This window comes from Cryptomeria japonica, chromosome 10 (assembly GCF_030272615.1).
Source record: "Cryptomeria japonica chromosome 10, Sugi_1.0, whole genome shotgun sequence".
Taxonomy (NCBI): domain Eukaryota; kingdom Viridiplantae; phylum Streptophyta; class Pinopsida; order Cupressales; family Cupressaceae; genus Cryptomeria; species Cryptomeria japonica.
The window spans coordinates 692,095,192-692,118,271 of NC_081414.1; the positions used below are offsets into that span (position 1 = coordinate 692,095,192).

The 23,080-nt window shown below is 40.6% G+C and overlaps 1 protein-coding gene across 1 annotated transcript in view; it reads right to left on the minus strand.

The window, feature by feature from the left end:
* Positions 1-23,080, minus strand: part of LOC131076570 (uncharacterized) — a 102,570-nt gene that overhangs the window by 422 nt on the left and 79,068 nt on the right. The window lies entirely within an intron of this gene.

Genomic DNA, 23,080 nt, shown 5'->3' on the forward strand with positions numbered 1-23,080 from the left:
TACGGATGATGTGGACACCATCGACTTCCAAATTAGTAACTTGCCAACAGTTAGTGTTATCACAAAAGCTTGCACCCTTGCTGAGCTATCAACTCAGCAACCTTGTGAAACATGGAAACAACCCCGAAGTGTGGGACCTTGCACAAGGGGGTTGAATCTCCGGAGAAGGCTGGCTTCCTACTTGATCCAGGTGCAGGTGTTGAACCAACTCAACACTTCAAAACTCACTCCTAGACTTATCCTAACAATTTGTAGAGGTAAAGGAAAGAGAAAATGCTTGAAATAAAAGGAGGTGATGCACCAAGATAAGAGATTGTTCATCTCCCCACCCGAAATGGCGCAAGGAATTAACTGAAATACCCAAGAGATGCACAAACTTTAGTTGCATAAGTGACTCAGACGCATGTATGGAGGTTGGAATTTTGCTAAGTGTCAAGCGGGGAGAAAGATTCCCACAAGTCACACTAAGAAAACCAATCAACACAGCATATATAGAGAGAAGAGCCACAACATACACCTATGATGAAGATAAGAAAGCATACACAACATACATAAGTTGAAAGAAGGCAAGAGAGGTGATCTTCAATAAATCATAAGGCCAAAAGCCAATCTTATAGTTGCAGAAATGCAAAAGATTACAAGTCTTCAAAAGAAGAGAAAAGCATAAAAAAGCTCAAGGGAGCAAGGAGAGAACCCTTTACAATGAAGCTTAACAGCCTTATATAGAAAAAATGGTTACAAGGGTGATCATGACCCGTACATGTCAGTCTGGAGGTGCAGGGAAGTGCATGCACTTGACTTGTACATGAAAGCAACGTAGCCATACCCACAAAGGGCAATTCTGAGAAGGTGGATTGACTAACCTTCCAAAGTCAGGCATGACATAAGTCACCAAGCATGGCCCCGTACCTCCCTTGATGGAAATCCTGCCAAAAACATTAAATGCACCCCTGTAGCTCCACAAAAAAGTGCATAAGTCACCAAAACTGTCAGAGCATTTAAAGCCTTGAGTGTCGATCACGCCATCCAGAAGTGTTGCAAGCCAGAAGCAAGTTTAGAAGACTTCGGAGACCGGGGTCATCGTAGTTGGGGAACTTTGGGGACCGGGGTCACCGCAGTTGGGGAACGTCAGAGACCAGGGTCACCGCAGTTGAGAACTTCGGGGACCGGGGTCACCGTAGTTGGGGAACTTCGAGGACCGGGGTCACCGTAGTTGGACAAGGAACTTGGGAACCTGAGGGTTCCGGAGTTCCGACGTAACGGGCTAGAAGGACAAGGAACTTGGGAACCTGGGGGTTTCGGAGATCAGGGGTAACTTCGGAGACTGGGGTCACCAAAGTTGGGAAGACTTAGGAACTTCCTTCTGACAAGACAACACTTCACACTTCATAATTCCATTGTTTTTCTCCTCGATCAACAAAGCAGCGCTGGTCCATGGAACATATCTCTGATCGGTTCTCACTGTCGGAGCATTTAAAGCCTTGAGTGTCGATCACGCCATCCGAAAGAGTTGCAAGCCAGAAGCAAGTTTAGAAGACTTCGGAGACCGGGGTCACTGTAGTTGGGAACTTCGGAGACCGGGATCACCGTAGTTGGGAACTTCAAGGACCGGAGCCACCGTAGTTGGGGAACTTCGGAGACCGGGGTCACCGTAGTTGGGGAGCTTTGGGGACCCGGGCCACCGTAGTTGGACAAGGAACTTGGGAACCTGGGGGTTCTGGAGTTCCGGGCTAGAAGGACAAGGAACTTGGGAACCTGGGGGTTCCGGAGTTACGGGCTAGAAGGACAAGGAACTTGGGAACCTAGGGTTTCCGAAATTCTGGGGTTGACGAACAAGGAATTTGGGAACCTGGGGGTTCCGGAATTCCGGGCTAGAAGGACAAGGAACTTGGGAACCTAGGGGTTCCAGAGTTCTAGGGTAACTTCGGAGACCACGTCATTGAAGTTGGGAAGACTTAGGAACTTCCTTCTGACAAGACAACACTTCATAATTCCATTGCTTTTCTCCTTGATCAACTGGGCAGCGCTGGTCCATGGAGCTGCCCCGGTCCATGGAACATATCTCTGATCGGTTCTCACTGATGGACCAAGGGTGTCATAAAATGACAACATTTTTGGTGATTTCTGCAGGATGCTTGCCTGCTAAGCATGAAGTCCAGAAGCCTTAAGCATCCATTGGGCACTGAGTCATGGAAGACCCAAACATGTGTGTGCCATCACTTGGAGGAAAACTGAAAACTAGAGCATACACCCTCTTAAGGAGAATGCGGCATGTGCATAAGCACTTATGAAAGCAAAACAACCTCTAGTCTAATATTTACATAGTCATCAACACCCTCCTTAGAAGCAAGGCTTGGGATGAATCCCATTCACTAGGATTGGAAGAATTTCGCCATCAAGCTTGGAGAGATGAAATGCATTGGCCTCCTTGCAACTAGTGATGACATATGGACCACTCCAGATAGCATCAAATTTGGAGTGTCGCCCAGCTTTGGCTTTGTCTGCATCCCACTTGAGAACTAGGTCTCCCTCTTTGAAGACCTCTTTTTGTCAAAACCTTCTTAACTTGCTCTTGATGACTCTTAAGTGTATTCATAGCCTAACTTCTAACCTCCTCCAACTCCATCAGCTCAGCTAGTCTTACTGTCATGGCATCTTTCTCTATTAATTCCAGCTGATGCGCTAGTTCAAGAGAGGGTAACTCTAGGGAAGTTGGGAGTCTTGCTTCCTTCCCATATACTAGCATGAAAGGAGAGTTACCAATCGCCCGCTTGGGTGTGACCTTGTCAGCCCATAAGGCTATCCTCAACTTAGTGTGCCATGCCCTCTGATTGTCTTCAATTGTCCTTTTAATTATCCTGATGGGGTTCTTGTTGGAAGATTCAACTAAGTCGTTACCCTGAGGGTAATAGTTGGATGATGTCTTCAAGTATACACCATGCTTAACTGCCCAAGAACTGATTTGGGTTCCAACAAATGCCCAAGCATTGTCTGATATGATGGTGGAGGGGACACCGAATCTTGTCACAATTCCCTCAAGGAATTCCAACACTGAGGCCTCAGTGGCATCCCTCAATGCAACTGCCTCCGTCCACCTAGTGAAGTAATTTGTTGCGGCCAAGATCCACTTATGGCCAGCACTAGAAGGAGGGTTTATCATGCCAATGAAGTGTAAACCCCATTGGACGAACGGTTGATCTGCTTGGATGGGATGAAGAGGTAGGGCAGCTAGTCTTTGCTTCTTAAAGAAGAGAGCACATTTCTTGCAATTCCTCACCCATATATGTGATTCACTGAATAAGGATGGCCAGTAATAACCAGCCCTCATTATTTTGATAGTCGTAGTCCTTGCAGAGAAGTGGCCCCCTGAAGAGCCATCATGAAATTCCTCTAACAATCTGCTGACTTGGTTTTGCTTGATACATCTTAGTAAGACAACATTGGAGTCTTTTCGAAAAAGAGTGCCATTCACTAAGACATAGGGAATGGACTGCAACCTGAAATGCCTTCTTTTGGTTTTGTCCAGACCTTGGGGGTATCTACCTTCTATTAAGAAGGTGCTCATGTCACTTACCCAACTGAATTGAGTGTTGTTGTCAGTTGGTTGATCTTCTTGTAACACAAGGGCGACCTCTGAAGTAGTCTCAAAAGATGAGACAAGTTGTTCACATAGGCCCCTGCCTCTTACAAGCTTGGTGATCTTGATGTTGATGTCATACTCCATGACCTTGGTTATCCACCCAACCCTCTTCTCACTGATATCCTTGTTTAGAAGGAAATCCTTGACACTTGGATGCGGAACTAAGAGCTGGATCTTGTTGTTGGACAACATGTGCATGAACTTTTTTAATGCCCTTACAACAGTGAGGACTTGCTTCTCTACATAGCTATATCTAAGTTCATAGTCCTTTAGCCCCTCACTAAAGAAAGCAATAGGTTGCTCCAACTTGTCATCGTTCAGCTGTGTTAGGATAGCTGAAATGTTGGATTCTCCTCCGAAGGTATAGAGGATAAAATCACTTTCATAATTAGGATTGACGAGGGTAGGGGACTGAGCAATTGCTTGTTTGATCTTTTCGAAACCGGCCCTTCCTTCCTTGGTCCAACTGAAAGCCAAGTTTTTCTTCAACATGGAAGTGAGGGGTTTTACCATGGTGGCAAGGTTGGGAATGAAACTCCTCACAAAGTTGATCCTACCAAGGAAACTTTGCAATCCTTTCTTGTGACTGGGGAGTGGAAGAGAAAGAATAGCCTCCACTCGCTCTGGATCAATGGTCAAACCCTCCTTGGATACAATATGTCCTAGCAATCTTCCTTGATCAGTAGCAAATACGCACTTGCTAGGGTTCAAAGACACACCATACTCCCTGCATTTTATGAACACCTGCTCAAGATGACCAAGATGGTCAGCTGCATGCTTTGAATAAACAATTATGTCATCAAGGTATACAAGCACAAACTTTGCTAATCCACCCTTGAAAGGACATTTTACAATAAGCATAGGTACCCCACTTAGTAGTAAACGCAATCTTGTATTGGTCTGATTCTTGGACCAAGATCTGATTGTAACCTGAATACCCATCCAAGAGTGAAAATCTTTCTGAGCCGCTGACCTTTTGGAGAATCTGCTCCATAGAGGGAAGGGGATAGTGATCTTTAAGGGAGGCTCTATTGAGATCCCTAAAGTCTATACATAGTCTGATCTCCCCATTCTTCTTCCTTACAGAGACAAGGTTGGCCACCCAGGAGGAGTGCTTGATAGGGAAGATGATATTGGCTTCTATGAGCTTGGTCAACTCCTTCCTCATTAGTGGCTCAATTTTGGGATTTATTGGCCTTTGCTTTTGCCTAATTGGCTTTGCATCTGAGTTTAGTTCTATGGTATGCTGGGCTAAGCTAGGGTCAAAACCCTTCAAGTCTTCATAGGTCCAAGCAACTATGTCATCATACTCTTGGCAGAGCTTAACAAAGGCCTCCTGCTCGGTTGAGGAACACATGTTGCCCAAGTTCAAGGACCTACCCTCAGCAACAACAACTGGTTTGTAATCACCCCAATTTTGCAGCCAGGTTCATCTTCTTCTTCAACTGATCATCTAAGTTGAAAATGCCTTCCAAGGTAACTAGACCTTTAGGCAACTTGTTGGAGTTGAGCTGCACGATTTGGTCTCCATATTGTTCTTGCAACCTAGACTGATTTTTGGCAGAAAACTCTGCTTCATTTTGCAAGAAGTTGACGATCTGCTGATTGCTTTCAAATACTTGCCAATTCACTTGGTTGTCTGGGACAGCAGGCCTCACAACAAGCCTGATGTGTCGCTCCCTCTCACTTGCAACATGCATTGGTACGTCAAATTGAGCACCAACTGCTGCAAGCCTATCAGCATGTTTGTTCTGACCCCTAGGAACGCTCTGGATATTGAAGGCCTCACAACAAGCCTGATGTGTCGCTCCCTCTCACTTGCAACATGCGTTGGTACGTCGAATTGAGCACCAACTGCTGCAAGCCTATCAGCATGTTTGTTCTGACCCCTAGGAACGCTCTGGATATTGAAGGCCTCAAATCCTTCAATCAAGTCCCAAACCCTATGTTTGTATGACTTGAGTAGGTTGTTCTTTGCTACGCTTTGGACTCGAATGTGATTAACAACCAGCTCACTATCTCCAAATACTTGCAGAGATCTGATCTTTCTGCTTTGTGCAAGTTGGAGACCTTGGATCAAGGCTTTATACTCGGCGACATTGTTAGTGCAACCAAATTGAAGCCTAAAAGAAAAGAAATATTTCTCCTGCTCAGGAGAAACAAGCATTACCCCGACACCAGCTCCATTCTTGTTTCTTGAACCATCAAAAAACATTTTCCATAACCCCTCTGAATCTCCTTGCATCTTCATGAGGTTAGGGATAGGAGTATCCTCTTCATGGATACAATAGGTGCCAAGCCCAGTCTCTTCAGTCTCAGCTAATGGATCAAACTAAAAAGCATTGGCCCATTCGTCCAGCAAGCAATCAAGAACCTCTTGCATCAAAGTAGCAGGCTCACGGACAACACACTCCTCCCCCTCTTCATGCAAAGTGCAATTCATGTTTATAGGGCTAGGGGTGTAGGGCTCAATGTGGTTTTGGGGAATGGGCTCTGCCCTTATGGTGACCTTGGTACCATACCTTGTTCGAAATAGCATATGGGACCAGTCGGAAGACAGGTATCCACCTATCTTGCCTATGAAGTCTCTAGATAGGCAGATGGTGAAGAAGGCAAGGAGGTCGATGATGGATACATCTTGCAAGACAGTGCAACCAGAGCATGCATGCAATGTTAATTTCAAATTTTTTTACCACCCCTACTGTATTAATAGAAGTGCCATCTAACCGGACCACCCCTTTGGTGGTGCAGGGGCACAAGCCTCAATTTTATAATTTATTGATTGAAAACTTAATGTTTTTGATAGCAAGGTGTTGGGAAGGATCAAAGAATCCTTTGTTTATGTTTTGTTTTGTAATAAAGTCCTAATTGTCCATTTTGTAAGGCCTAGTGGCCTAGGGTGCATTATAAACCCTATGGTCAACTGTGGTCAAAGGGACTTAAGATGAGTAGATTTAGGGAGTCAAGGTTGTTTTGGTCTATTTATATCCATTTCAATATGTTTAGGTCCCTAGGTTGATGATAAAATTAGTTTGAATGGTAAAATGCCAAAATTGTCAAAAATTGACAAAGTCGTCAATTTGTAAAGCAACTTTTTAAAAAGTTGTTGTAATTGGTTGCCCAATGTTCATAACCATCTAAAATCAGTTTGAACATGTTGGGAAAACTATAAAATTCCTCAACAAGCTCGTGTGAGGGTTGTTGTGGTCGAAATTTATAAAACTTGATATTTCAAATCAATAAAAAAAACTGTATTTTCCAGAAAATCTGCTGTTCTTTTGGTTGGTACGGAATTTCACGGCCTCCAAACTGAAAAATTCTTTCATGGGGAGTTAGAGGGGTGAAATACCTTTCTTTTGAATGTCTCGAGGTGGAGTATTGAGGGAGAAAAGTTGTAACAGATCCAAACAGCCCCGGAAAAGTGCCCTTTCCTAGGGCTTCTCAACTTCAATTTTTCATTTCTTCCAAATCCACCATGGGAAAATTCTAAAACTTGGTGAAATGGAGGATTTGGGAGTGTATTTTAATATCCAAAAGGTTTCAGATCGAAAGGATGCAGTTTGGGTGATATTTTACTAAATTTGGCCAGGCATCTCTATGTGACTGGTTGTGGGAATTGAATAGAATTCATGAACAGTCCCCATAACTTTAGTTTTAATGCAAACCAGAAGCTATAACTTGGTATTTGGTAATTATTTGGGTACCCCAAGGTGTTCCGATTGCTTCCCTTGATAAATTGCAGGTTTTGAGGGTAGTTCCTTTGTTAAGTGCTTATATTAGCCCTTCTAGCCATAGATGAGTGTTCATTAGTAATGGTACTTGCAAGAGGTTCCAGAACTTGTCCTTTTATAGAAAGTGCTGCACCATGTTGTTGTTCAATAAAATCAAACAATCTTGGCCTTTCCTTTGGAGTTTTTGGGTGGGAAGCCAAAAAGTGAGTTTTGAAGGCTAATAGGTCTAAGGAGCCAATTTGCACTTTGTGACTTTTGAGACTTGAACAACCAAATCAGAGGGTTGTTTGGCATCATTTGAGTTTGTAGGAACCTATAAAACCTGTCTTGAGCCTTTGTTGGCCTATAAAACCATTTGGAGGGGTTGTGAGCAATTTGAGCCATTTTGAGCACTTTTGCCTGTGGGGTTTGAAACCAAATATTGATAACTTTGCACAATGTCCCATTGTGGGGTTATGGGGATGGAAATAGGTGAGATGGGATATTGAATTTATGCTCTTAAAGGTGTGAGGCTTGGTTGGAGTGAATCCTTAAAAAAGAGGGTTTGTTGTTTGGTGGAGCAAGTGAGTAACTTGGAACATTTTCAAGTTGTTTGAACCATACCTCTACATCATTTGGTCACGGATTCATATTCTATGCCAAGAAGATCAGCTACCTTCTTAGGCATGACTGAGCTACTAGCTCCTGAATCTATCATGCAGTTGTCAACCAAATTGTCTCCTATGATTAAGGAGAGATAGAAAAGGGGAGGCTTGCTTATCTTGCTTGAATCTTCCTCCTCCTTGGGTTGCACCTAACTGGTTGACTTCCTTCAGTGCCTCCTTAAGCAAATCCCTTTGAGATGGGATTGAAAGGGCCTCCCACATAGTGACGTTGAGGTTAGCCTTCTTCATTTGATCAACTATGTTGAAAGGGACACCAGCTGGTTTTAGAGGCCCCTTTGAGGCTACAAGGTCTGCCTTTTCTCTTTGGACGACTTGGGTCTCCTCCTGCCTCTTGTTCCCTTGCATGGTACTTTGGCTTGTATCATGGATGGCTACATTGGGTATTGGAGCTTGGACTGATGTTGAAGGTGAGGTAGCCTCCATGGCTCTCTTCTTTGACCTTGCATACTGCAGCATGGACTCACCATTTGTTTGGTTCAAACCACAAAATTTCGCCTCCTGCCAATTGACAAAGGTAGAATCCCCTTGTAAGTGAGCTTGGGGACCCACACTAGGCTGATTTGGGTCATATTGCTAGCCAGAAGTGGTCGGCTCATCTTGCACTACTAAAGCTTGGACAAACCCTCCACTTTGGCATACACCTTGGTTGTGTGGCTGATTACATGGTTGACACCAATCTTGCTCTTGGGCAAGGTTATTTTGCATTGGAACTATCACCTTTGAGTTGCTTGCCTTTGTGGGGTTCACACTATTCAAAGGCCTGGCATTGCTCCATTGGTTTTACCCTTGAAAGGGTGGCCTGTTTTGCTGATAATTCTGACCATGTGCTTGGTAAGATCTGTTATACTGAGTTTGTTGTCTTTTTAGTGCCACCAATTCATTGCCAAAGTTTTGCAGTAGAGCCTTGACCTCATGGAGCTCATTGGAGGATGTAGATGGCATGGATGATTGCCCTGCGGGAGCCATGTGGATAGCAGCCAAGGTGTTGAGTGGGAGCTTCTAGGAAGAGATGCATTGGAGGCCTTGGAACTATCTTCCTAGCCTGGATCAAACAATTTTCTGCTCTTATGGCTATGTCGTATGCACCTGGTAGAGAGGATACACCCATTGATTGGATCATGACGGCTATATCATTGTTGAGGGCTCTAAGATAATACAAGAATGCATGATTTGGGGATGGCTTCACTAGAGCAGGAATTCTATTCCATGTCTTATGAAATCTGAAGTTGAAGTCTCCCATGAACTCGTGGGGTGCCCTCTTGATCGTAGTTAACTGCTCCACAAGTGATAGGTGATCACTTTTGTCTTCGAAATGGTTGCACAACCTCTCCCCCAATTCGTCCCAATTGTGAATGGAGCTAGACGGCAACCCTCTATACCACTGCAAAGCTTTGCCTTTCAAAGATGTGGCTAAGAGTTTGACAGCAACATCATCTTGAGTGATATTATGGACGGAGCAGATGTTTGTAATGTCTTGAATGTGCTCAATGGGTGTAGTAGTTGTTTCACCAGTGAAGTATGGTATACTCTTCAATGCAGCCACTAGTATGTCATTCCATTGAGTCAAAACAAGGGAACTCCCACCATTAAAGGTAACAAAGACTTGATTTCTTGCCATGTGAAACAATGGTCTGTTGATATGGGTGATGGGAGCCCTTGACAACAATGGCCTTGCAAATGGAGGAGTAGAGTGAGACCTAGGAGATGGAGTGTTTACAACCTCTACACCCCTGACTGGTGACAATGAAGATCTACCTCTCTGCCTTCTAGGACCTACAGATAGAAGCTCTATGAATTGGAACTTGCCTCTAGAAGACGCCCTTGTATGAATTCTGGGCATGAAATCTGCAATCAACCTCGAAAGTTTGGAGGTCCAGAGTTGCGGAGTATGACTACTTCGGCACCTCGAGAGTACGGATATCCGGAGTGAGGAAGTTCGGGAGTTCCGGGTCTAAGCACTACGGAACATGGGGGTTCCGAGTTTCTGGAGTAAGATGCCTTCACTAACTTCAAAACTTGGGGGTTCGGGGTCCTAGAGTTAGGAACTTCGTATGAACAAGAACTGGACTTGTTGAGCAAAGTCGCCAAGTGCTTGAGAGATGATTGCCTCTTAAAGGCTGAGATGCGAAGAACAACACTAAATCCTTAGCATGTAAATCGAATGAAGTCCCACCGAGCATGCCAAAAACTCTTATCACAAAAGCTTGCACCCTTGCTAAGCTATCAACTCAGCAACCTTGTGAAACATGCAAATGACCCCGAAGTGTGGGACCTTGCACAAGGGGGTTGAATCTCCGAAGAAGGCTAGCTTCCTACTCGATCCAGGTGCAGGTGTTGAACCAACTCAACACTTCAAAACTAACTCCTAGACTTATCCTAACAATTTGCAGAGGTGAAGGAAAGAGAAAATGGTTGAAATAAAAGGAGGTGATGCACCAAGATAAAAGATTCTTCCTCTCCCCACCCGAAATGGCACAAGGAATCAACTGAAATACCCAAGAGATGCACAAACTTCAGTTGCATAAGTGACTCAGACGCATGTATGGAGGTTGGAATTTTGCTAAGTGTCAAGAGGGGAGAAAGATTCCCACAAGTCACACTCAGAAAACTTGTCAACACAGCATATATAGAGAGAAGAGCCACAACATACACCTATGATGAAGATAAGAAAGCATACACAACATACATAAGTTGAAAGAAAGCAAGAATGGTGATCTTCAATTAATTATAAGGCCAAAAGCCAATCTTATAGTTGCAGAAATGCAAAAGATTACAAGTCTTCAAGAGAAGAGAAAAGCATAAGAAAGCTCAAGGCAACAGGGAGAGAACCCTTTACAATGAGGCTTAACAACCTTATATAGAAAAAATGGTTACAAGGGTGATCATGACCCCTGCATATCAGTTTGGAGGTGCAGGGAAGTGCATGCACTTGACTTGTACATGCAAGCAACCTAGCCATACCCACAAAGGGCAATCCTGAGAAGGTGGATTGACTAACCTTCCAAAGTCAGGCACGACATAAGTCACCAAGCATGGCCCCGTACCTCCCTTGATGGAAATCCTGCCAAAAACATTAAATGCACCCCTGTGGCTCCACAAAAAAGTGCATAAGTCACCAAAACTGTCGGAGCATTTAAAGCCTTGAGTGTTGATCACGCCATCTAGAAGTGTTGCAAGCCAGAAGCAAGTTTAGAAGACTTTGGAGACCGGGGTCACCATAGTTAGGGAACTTTGGAGACCGGAGTCACCGTAGTTGGGAACTTCGGAGACCGGGGTCACCGTAGTTGCGGAACTTCGGAGACCGGGGTCACCGTAGTTGGGGAACTTCGGGGACCGGGGTTACCGTAGTTGGACAAGGAACTTGGGAACCTGGGGGTTCCGAAGTTCCGGGCTAGAAGGACAAGGAACTTGGGAACCTAGGGGTTCCAGAGTTCCGAGCTAGAAGGACAAGGAACTTGGGAACCTTCGGAGACCGAGGTCACCGAAGTTGGGAAGACTTAGGAACTTCCTACTGACAAGACAACACTTCACACTTCATAATTTCATTGTTTTTCTCCTTGATCAACTGAGCAGCGCTGGTCCATGGAGCTGCCCAGGTCCATGGAACATATCTCTGATCGGTTCTCACTGATGGACCAAGGGTGTCATAAAATGACAACAATTACTATAGAAGAGGTTAGGCTCATCGTATCCAAATACATTGAATCTGCAAAAGGGGATACTTTTGGTGAATGGATGATTTCCATTTCATTGTGCAAAGTTAGTTTGAGCCTATCCTCTATGCATGTCAACATTTCAATCATAAGCATAACCCGTTGAAGATTGCACCCGCTTTGTGTAGTTGTCCTTAGTGTGGCGAAGAAAAGTGTGGTTTCCCGAGAGCACCGAGTTGATACCGTCTCCAGAATTCGTAGGTTTAGATCAAGTTTCTTAACCCTATCCTTTTTTTCCTTTTTGAAACTCTAAATCTCGAAAATCCCAAAAAAAAGAGAAAGCCTAAAACTGCTAAATCCATCTAAATCCAAAAGCTTAAAAGACATTGGTAAACATAAGTCCCCCTTGAGATTTTCAGCAAACACTACCCGAGTACCTATCCCACTAAAGTCGCTTGTCTGCACATATAGACCTTGGAATCAATAGTGATTTTTCAAGAAAGAATAGGGTATCTTATTCTAATGTTTGGTTGATAAAACAAACACCAACACGCCTCCAACCTTACCGGAAGAGTTCTATGAAGATGAATGGGGCAGAGAAGCTCAAGCCCCGATTCTATGGTCCGTACCGTGTTTTGAGGAGAGTTGGGGAAGTGGCGTTTGAGATTGAGCTCCCACCAAAGAGCAGGATTCATAACGTCTTTCATGTATCCTGCCTCAAGAAGGCAATTGGACAACATACAGTGACTTCTTTGGTGTTACCTCCTTTGGATGAGGAAGGTAAACTGGTTATGGTTCCAGTTGAGATCTTGGATAGGCGTGAGAGGACATTAACGAATCGGGTGGTCAGAGAGTACTTGATTAGGTGGAAGGATTTACACATAGATGATGCTACTTGGGAAGGAGAAGCTATTCTACAACATCCAGGTCTTCAGTTGCTTGAGGACAAGCAATCCCGGAAGGGAGGACTATAATGTCCCCACTTCTCTAGGTGGATCCAGATGCTTAATTTCACCTTTAATCCATCTCCACAGGTGGAACTGCATGTTGGGAGATGATTGGTTAGCCAAAGGGGACATTTACTTAGACATAATTGCTTTAGTGAGACGTTTATAATAAAACTTTATAATTTTATGTTATAAAGTTACTTTTTCTAAAATTAGAAAAAGTTAATAAAGTAACTTATAAGTTACTATTTAATTTAATAAATGACCCTTTTGACTTTTCCCATGGCATGACCCCCTAGGTGAAAAGTAGATTGTTAAAAGGTAGTCAATGTTAATGAATTAAAGACCCTTGAGCAGATCGAACTTATGAGGAGAGGGTAGATTTCATTGGAATCTTAATTTGATGCCATTAGGGTTTTGATTTGGGAGAGGATGACATAACTGTGGTTTGGGATCATTATTCGGCATTCTTGTATGTTTGATTTTATTGATTTTTCTCTACAACGTTCTGCCACAGCAGACTTGGCAGCTTGGAGGCCCAAATTGAGGACGAAAACCCTTGGTTCAGGCAGGTTGGACGATACCCCAACCAATTATCTCACTTCAGAACTCAAAAGGAATTGTTCCAGTCCAAATTGAGGGTCAGATTATTTAGAATTTTGGATCAGAATTGCAAACTTGATAGAAAAGGACAGATTTGAGCATTTGGATCAGAGATTGCAGCAAGAAATAAGCCACAAATGTCAATTGTACAGCTCCCTTGGCCAGCCGTACCATTCTCTTGCCTGGAAATCCACTAATAAATAAAGAAAAGGGTTTTGGCACCACTATTGGTGTGTGAATTCATTGCTGGGATATTAATAAGTGATCACAATTGGTTTGGTGTGAACAAAATATCAGATTTGGGCAGCAGCAGCAATTCTTTGAGGTAAAGAGACATAATTTGGGAATCTTGCCTGGCAAGAATTTGGAATTCCAACTGGGTCTGAATAATTCTTCAAAATTAGTTTTTGGCAATTATCCTAGAGTTAAATAAAGTCATTTGCAGCCATTAGTAGCAGCTGGAGGTGCTTGGTTCAATCACTGCTTCATTGCAAGCTCTTTGGATAAGAAAGCTAGTCAGGGATCTTTCAGATTTTAGAAAAAGGAACTTTATAACATAAAATAAGCACCTGGATCCACCTAGAGATATGGGGACATTACTAACACAGAGTACACATATAGCGTGCAATAAAAATACAAAGCATAGAATGGCAATCAAAACAAACATACATTCCAAGTCAGTGACGTAAAAAAACCTCGGTATGAATGGTTGTCTTAATATCAAGCGTCATCACCCCAATTCCACAAACACATTGAGGAATTTAATCAATACACACATTCATTTACAAGAAATACAATACATCAGACAAACACATATAGGGCATACAACATAATATACAAAAAGCAAACACAATGCAAACAAATAAGGCACAAAAAATATATGCAATAGGCAGCAAACACGCAAAACACGTAAATCACAAAACAAGCACATATGATATGCAAGAAAATTACGAAGCATATAATGACAATCTTACCAAACAAAGATTCCGAGTCAACAAGTTGAAGAACTCAGTATGAAAGCTTGTCTCAATATCAAGAGTCATCCCCTAAATATGTTAAACACATTCAAAACCTTAATTAACACACAATATAATTGATATGACATAAAGAACATGAAGTAGCAATGTACAGGGAATAAAGAATACACAAATTAGACATGAATAAATCATGATGTAGACACATAACACATGAACCATTCACGCAAGACATAGAGTACACACACAAAACATGCAAGACATGAAGAAAACACATATTGCATGCAAGAAAAAAATGAAGCATATAATGACAATCTTATAACACAAAGATTAGAGCAAACATTATACAAATATGATACAGAAACGTAAGCCACAAAGCATATCGCAAGACATGGAGCAAACACAAAGAAGACAAGATGAAGACAGATAAGGCATAACCAATATAAGCAAGACAAGGAGAAAACACACAAAACACGTAGAACATAGAGAAAACAACTACAGCATGCAAGACAATTATGAAGCATATAATGATAATGTTAACAAGCAAAGATTCCAAGTCATACATGACATAATGCATACACAAATCAGACATCAATCAAACATGAGCCAAACACGCAAGCCATGGAGCATATATGCAATACACAAAGCACAAACACAAACAACATCAGACACATAGCAAACAAATATGGTATACAAGACGAATAGGAAGCATATAATGACATTCTTAGCAAACAAAGATTCCAAGAAAGAGACGCGTAACACAAAAAGCATAGAAGCAAGAGACAGAGAAAACCAACAAATCATGCAAGGCATGCAGCAAACAACACATTAAACAACTTAACCAATCCACATTATAATTCACAGGAAATATAAAACATGGATTAGATGTATAAAAAGCATATATCGAGCATAGAGCATGCATAGAGCAAACATGGATCAAACATCATATAACACGGGTAAGACATAAAGCAGATATGCAAGACAGTTACGAAGCATATGATGTTTCAATAACACACAATATAATTCATGTGACATGCAGAACATGAAGCAGACATATACAAGGAAAAAAGAGTACAAAAAACACACATGAATAAAACACGATGAGGACACATAACATAGAAAGTATTCACGCAAGACATAGAGCAAACAACTAAAACATGCAAGATTCAAAGAAAACACATATCACATGCAAGAAAAATACGAAGCATATAATGACAATCTTAACACTTAAGGATTAGAGAAATCATGATACAAGCATGTAAGCCACAAGGCATATCGCAAGACATGGAGCAACATAAAACACAAGAGACATGGAGCAAGAAATGCATAATGCACAAAGCATTCACATGGATTAGATTCCAAGTAAGAGACACGTAAGATAGAAAGCATACGACACATAGAAAACAAATATGGCATACAAAACGACTACGAATAATATAATGACATTCTTAGCAAACAAAACTTCCAAGTAAGAGACACGTAAGAGAAAACCATAAAAGCAAGAGAGAAAAAACAAACAAATAACACAAGACACGCAGCAAACAACACAATAAACAACTTAAACAATCCACAATATAATTCACAGGAAATACAAAACATGGATTAGGTGCATACAAAGCATATATAGAGCATAGAGCATCCACAAAGCATACATGAATCAAACATCATATAAGACAGGTAACACATAAAGCAAGTATGCAAGACAATTACGAAGCATATAATGTTTCAATAACCCACAATATAATAAACACATTCAAAAACGTAACACACAATATAATTCATGTGGCATACATAACATGAAGCAGACAAGTACAAGGAATAAAGAATACACAAATCACACCTGAATAAAACATCTTGTAGGCACATAATGCACAAAGCATTTACACGAGATAGAAAAACATGCAAGAAACAAAGAAAACACATATGGCATGCAAGAAAAATACGAAGCATATAATCACAATCCTAACACAAAGATTAAAGCAAACATGATACAGATATGATACAGATACAAGCCACAAAGCATATTGCAAAATTTCGAGCAAACACATAAAACACGAGAGACATAGAGGAAGATATGCATAACGCACAAGCCATTCACATTTATTAGACTCCAAGTAAGAGATAAGTAGCACAAAAAGCATAAGACAAATAAATGCATGACACATAGCAAACAAATATGGCATAAAAGACGAATACGAAGCATATAATGACATTCTTAGCAAAAACGATTCCAAGTAAGAGACACGTAAGACAGAAAGCATAGAACCAAGAGACAAAGAGAACAAACAAACAAATCACGCAAGACACACGGCAAACAACACATTAAGCAACTTAATCTGTCCACAATATAATTCACACAAATACAAAACATTTACATGAATTAGATGCATATCAAGCATATATAGAGTATAGAGCATGCACAAAGCAAACATGAATCAAACATCATGTAAGACAGGTAAGACATAAAGCACATATGGAAGACAATTACAAAGCATAGAATGTCAATTTAAGCAAAGAAAGAGTCCAACTACACAAAGGATGTCTCTATACCAAGCATTAATCCTGGAGTTTCACAAACACATTCAAGAACTTAATCCATCCACAATGTCATTCATAGGAAATACAAAACATGGGGAAAACACATGCATGGTGTAGAGAATACACATATAACAAACACATTGAGGAACTTAATTAATAAACAATATCATTCACGTGATATACATAATAAGAAGCGGGCAAATACAACGTGTATAGTATACACAACTCAGACATAAATCAGACATGATGTACAGACACAAGGCACAACGCATATATACAAGACAAGAAGCACACACAGAAAACACGTAAGACACAGAGAAAACACTCATGGCATGCAATAAAAATACAAAGAATATAATGACAATTTTAGCTAACATAGTTTCGAAGCAGTGAGCTAAAAAGACCTTGGTATCAAGAGTTATCTCAATATAAAGAGCCATCACCATAATTTCACAAACACGTTGAGAAATTTGATGAATCGACAAATTCATTCACAAGAAATACAAAACAAGGAATAGACACATATAGCACATAAAGAACACACAAACAAGACATGATACAAACACATAAAGCACAAAGCATATTCGTCAGAGACAAAGCAAACACAAAAAACATGAAGCTCACAGAGCCAACAAATATGATATGCAAGACAGTTACTAACCATATAATGACTCGAGCACTAGCATGTTTGTCGATAGTGTCATGCACAATAAAAATGCCTAGTGGGTCTAGCAACTTGTCTTATTCTATCTAACCATGAATTACAAACAATGTTTGTGAATTCCACTGGCCACCAAGTTGTGCTACGTTGGATAATTCATAAACTAACACCTCATGTAGTGTAAACAACAAAAGATCACAAAGTAGCAAGTTGCGGTATACAAGGTCATCAAGGTGACCCATATGAATTCCACTAGCCAACGAATTGTGTTATCTTGGGTGATTAATAGAACACCAATCCCTAAAAGATTGTAAGCAACAAAAGATCACAAAGTAGCAAGTTGCGGTATACAAGGTCATCAAGGTGACCCATATGAATCCCACTAGCCAACGAATTGTGTTATCTTGGGTGATTAATAAAACACCAATCCCTAAAAGATTATAAGCAACAAAAGATAAAAAACCAACAAGCCACGTTATGCCAAGTGATCAACGTGAGGCATAAATTCCAATAGCCAACAACTTTTGTCATGTTGGGTGATTCAAACACCACGAATACCATAGGGAATGTAAATGGCCAAAGATCACAAACTAGCAAGATATGTTATACTAGGTGATCAAAGTGACTCATATGAATTCAACTAGCCAACAAGATTCCCCATGCTAGGTAATTCATTAACCACCACAACTTGTAAGAGGAAGACTAATAACCACACCTCAAGGGGCATAAAGAAAATCCACACCACCACAGAGAGGACACATCAACTAATCAGAAAGCATACACACCTTAAAAAACTAGTTATCCTTCCCCCAAGTGTATAGGTAATAAAAAAAAAATAGAGACTACTATGTTACTACCCAAGATAAACTATGATTGCACATAAAATTGTACCACCATGAAAGACAATAATCCCCATATATAAATATGAATTTCTTATATTGGAAAGAAACGTAATAATGAACTCAACCACAGAAGGATCTTGATAAAGTGTTTGCAAAAAACAAGGACAATGTAGTCTAAATTAAACAAGTTTTAAATAATGTACAAAATACAGAACACAACTACAGAGGAAAGCATATATGAAATTGAAATAAAGATAGGAACCTAGTACAAAAAGTTGACGCCGACTAGACAAGACTCCAACGCTAGGTGCTACTTTCCGAAATATATTCTGACAAAAATCGATGTCATGAGCCGTTTCACCAAGCAGTTACCTACAAAATCTGTTGCTAAAACAAGAGGACAAAAGTGTTTGTCACTAGTGTCCAAGTATATTGCATTGTTCAAACTCTAGAACTATTCATCATAGTCTGTGTTGTCGATTTGGGCCACTGTCATAATTTGAATCTTTGGATCTGCACCTACACACACAAGAGAGGTAAAAACGATGTGTTGTATATAGGCTTGCCTTGGTCAAACACCATATTGGTGTTCCCAACTCCACAACAACTACATTGATAATAATAACAATTGTGTGCTCCTAAAAAGCTAGAGACACGTACAAATAACATGGCTAATAATAATTACCTTAGACATGAAGACCATGCTTGCTTTCAACACAAGGTGGTAATGAAGACCTACAAGTATTAGTTTACAACATGATAATAACAATAAATAAGAAACGAAATCACTTCATTGCAAATGACATCGCGCTTGACTAATCTTGACTTAATGCTAGAGAGATTGTCGGGGACATTAAATACATTGTCTATCCATGCCTTCCAAATGAGATTACGAGTCACATTTGTATGCAACTTACAACTTTTCGTAAGTAAATTTTTGAGAAAGGTCAACCACAAAAAAAGGACATGTCTAATAAGATCCTGAAGCCAGCATTTGAACATTAGATTTTGTAGCCAAATTGTCAGGACACTAGCAATGGACACTATTGTCCTACTAGATTTGGTTTTTCAAAGGACCAGAGACCATAAGATATGACCAGGATTGCCATTTTGAACTTTAGGCAAGCTCATTCACACTACGAACAGGAAAATGAGTGCTAAAAACAGTGTGAAATTACGAGTGTTAATAATTTACGACAACACATATAGCCCCAGTTTTATTGGAGGTATTTGCTTACACACACATCATATATTAAGGCACTTACCAATCTAGAATGTCATTCACGATAAATCCAAAACATGAAGGAGACATCCACGACATAAGCATACACAAAGAAGACGCAATGCAAACACCTCAAGCACAAAGCCTATACACAAGACAAGGAGCAAACACACAAAACACGTAGAACACAGAACAAGCACATATGATAAAGAAGGCAATTACGAAACATATAATGACAATGTTCCAAAGCAAACATCCAAAGTCGATGGGTGAAGATACCTCAATATGAAAGGTTGTTTAAATACCAAGCATCATCCCCAGAATATAACAAACACATTGGGGAACTTCATCAATACACAATATTATTCGCGTGATATACAGAACACAAAGCAGTTATATAAAAGATATATAGCATACTCAAATCAAACATGAATCGAACATGATTCAAACACATTCGGCACAAAGCATATACATAAGACAAGAAACACACATAAAACATAGAGTAAACACATAGTGTGGAAAAAAAAAAAAAAGCACATAATGACAATCTGAGCAAACATGAAGCAGACACGTAAAAGGAATAAAGAATACACAAATAAAACATGATGTAGACACATAACGCACAAACCATTCACACATGACATAGAGAACACACACGCAAAACATGCAAGACAAAAAGAAAACACATGGCATGCAAGAAAAATATGAAGCATATAATGACAATCTTAACACACAAACATTAGAGCAAACATGCTGCAGATATGATATAGACATGTAAGCCACAAAGCATATCGCAAGACATGGAGCAAACACATAAAACACGCATGACACAAAGCAAACACATAAGGAGGAAATTTACGAAGCATATAATGACAATGTTACCATACAAACTTACACCTTTTCATAAACAAATATTAGATAATGTAAACTACAAAAAAAGTACATGTCCAATAAGATCCAAAAACCAACATTTGAACCTTAGATTTTCGAGCAAAATTGTCGGGACATTAGCAATGGACACTAGTGTCTTGCAATATCTGGTTCTTCGAAGTTCTGGTAGCCATAAGATGTGAACTTGACCCAAGCATATTCACATGACTAATCACACATTACAAAATGGGTGCTAAACATAATGTGAAATTGATTGCCAACAATATACGACACTACATTTTGCCTCGAATTTATTGGAGGTATGCGCTTACCCCCATACACATGATAAATTACTGAGCAATCGAGACTTAAAACACTTATGAATCCATAATCTTATTCATGATAAATTTAGAACATGAAACAGACACGTGTACGACATAAGCATACACAAAGAAGACATGATGAAGACACCTAAGGCATAAACAATATACGCAAGACAAGGAGAAAACACACAAAACAATTACTGCATGCAAGGCAATTACGAAGAATATCATTACAATGTTAACAAACAAAGATTCCAAGTCATACATGACATAAACCATACACCAACCAGACATGATCCAAACACGCAAGGCACAAAACATATATGCAATACACAAAGCACAAACACAAAATGCACAAGACAAATAGCAAAAAAATATGGCATACAAGACGAATACGAAGAATATAATGACACTCTTGGCAAACACAGATTCCAAGTAAGAGACACATAACATAGAAAGCATAGAAGCAAGAGACAGAGAAAACAAACAAATCGCACAAGGCACGCAGCAAACAACACATTAAACAACTTAACCAATCCACAGTATAATTCACACAAAATACAAAACATGGATTACATGCATACAAAGCATATATAGAGCGTGAAGCATGCACAAAGCAAACATGAATCAAACATCCTATAAGACATGTAAGACATAAAGCAAATATGCAAGACAATTACGAAGCATATAATGTTTGATTAACACAATATAATAGGCACATTCAAAAACTCAATAAACACACAATATAATTCATGTGACATACAAAACATGAAGCAGACACGTAAAAGGTCTAAAGAATACACAAATAACACATGAAGAAAACATGATGCAAAGACATAACGCACAAATCATTCACGCAAGACATAGAGCACATACACAAAACATGCAAGACACGAAGAAAACAAATATGGCATGCAGGAAAAACACAAAACATATAATGACAATCCTAACTGGTGCAGGGGCACCTCATCAACATTCCAATCATGGCTCTAAGGATGAAGACTAGGATCATTGTAGTGTCTTAGTGTGTCTTGTGTTTATGCAAGTTTGTTTCATGTATTCAATAAACCCCACCATGTACGCCCATGTCACCAATTAGGCAATTTGCTAAGCCAATTGGGACAATGTAGTCAATAGGGGTAGTAGATGGTTTAGTTTTGTGTTTGATAGGTTTTTGACATGTTTTAGGAGTGTTTGGTTGATCCAAGTGTGTGGATCTCAAACTTAGCAAGTGTGTCATGGGATGGTGCAGGGTAGGTATTCAGACATTTACTCATCTTGAGTAAGCCCAAGCCTAGTGAATTTGTGAGTAGATTCATCCAAGGTATGGAGTCCTTCCTTGCAGGACCCTTGTGATCATTTGAGGGGTCAGAAGTCTAACCTTGTTTGGGCTTGTCCTTAGGTGTGTGGGTAGGGCTCTGCAACAAGTGGTATCAGAGCATAGGAGTGTTCTTTGGATAGAAGGAGAAGACAAGATGTCAGAAGAAGAGGGATCCCAAGATGTACCTTGAAGAATGACCAATGCTGAGTTGAATGTCTTGGTGAAGAAGCAGATGGCAGAGAGCAGACCAGTCAGGGCTGAGAATCAAGCCTTGAGAAATGAGATGGACCTGTTGAAGGACAAAGTGGAGAGCGGAGAGACACACTCTGGAGAAGGGGATGAAGAGGAGATCCCTAGGCAGGAAGAACTAGAGGTTCCTGCAGACCAGAGACCCCTGATGAGTGTCCTCAAGTCCATGGAAAGAAGAACAATGGATGTGAAGATGGATCTGCCAGTGTTTGCAGGCAAGATGGACCGGATACAGTGATGGAGTGGATAGACTCCTTGGACAATTTTTTTGAAAGTGAAGACATACCAGAGCACCAGAGAGTGAAGATGGCCCAATCCAAAATGAAAGGGGCTGCACTAACTTGGTGGACTTTCATCCAAGATGAGAGGGTGAAAGAGGGAAAGAGAAGAGTGGCTAAGGGGTTCAAACCCTGGAAGTACGGATCTGATCAAACCATTTTGCGGATAAGTACAACTCCCAAAACCGTGTCTGAAATGGTGATTTGTTTGTATGGGTGTGTGGAACATTTTGGAGTTAAGATCAATTTTGTCGCTAAATAGGGCTACTAGCCTAGAGGGTAGGTTTCTAAAGGAGGTATAAGGAATTGGAGTCTAATCCCAAAACCAATGCTTGGACCAGTCTCTAATGGTCATAAATGAATCAATTCCAAAGCCCTTAGGAGCAGGGTGTCATGGGATGGTGGAGGGTAGGTATTGAGGCATTTACTCATCTTGAGTAAGCCTAAGCCTAGTGAATTTGTGAGTAGATTCATCCAAGGTATGGAGTCCTTCCTTGCACGACCCTTGTGATAATTTGAGGGGTCAGAAGTCTAACCTTGTTTGGGCTTGTCCTTAGGTGTGT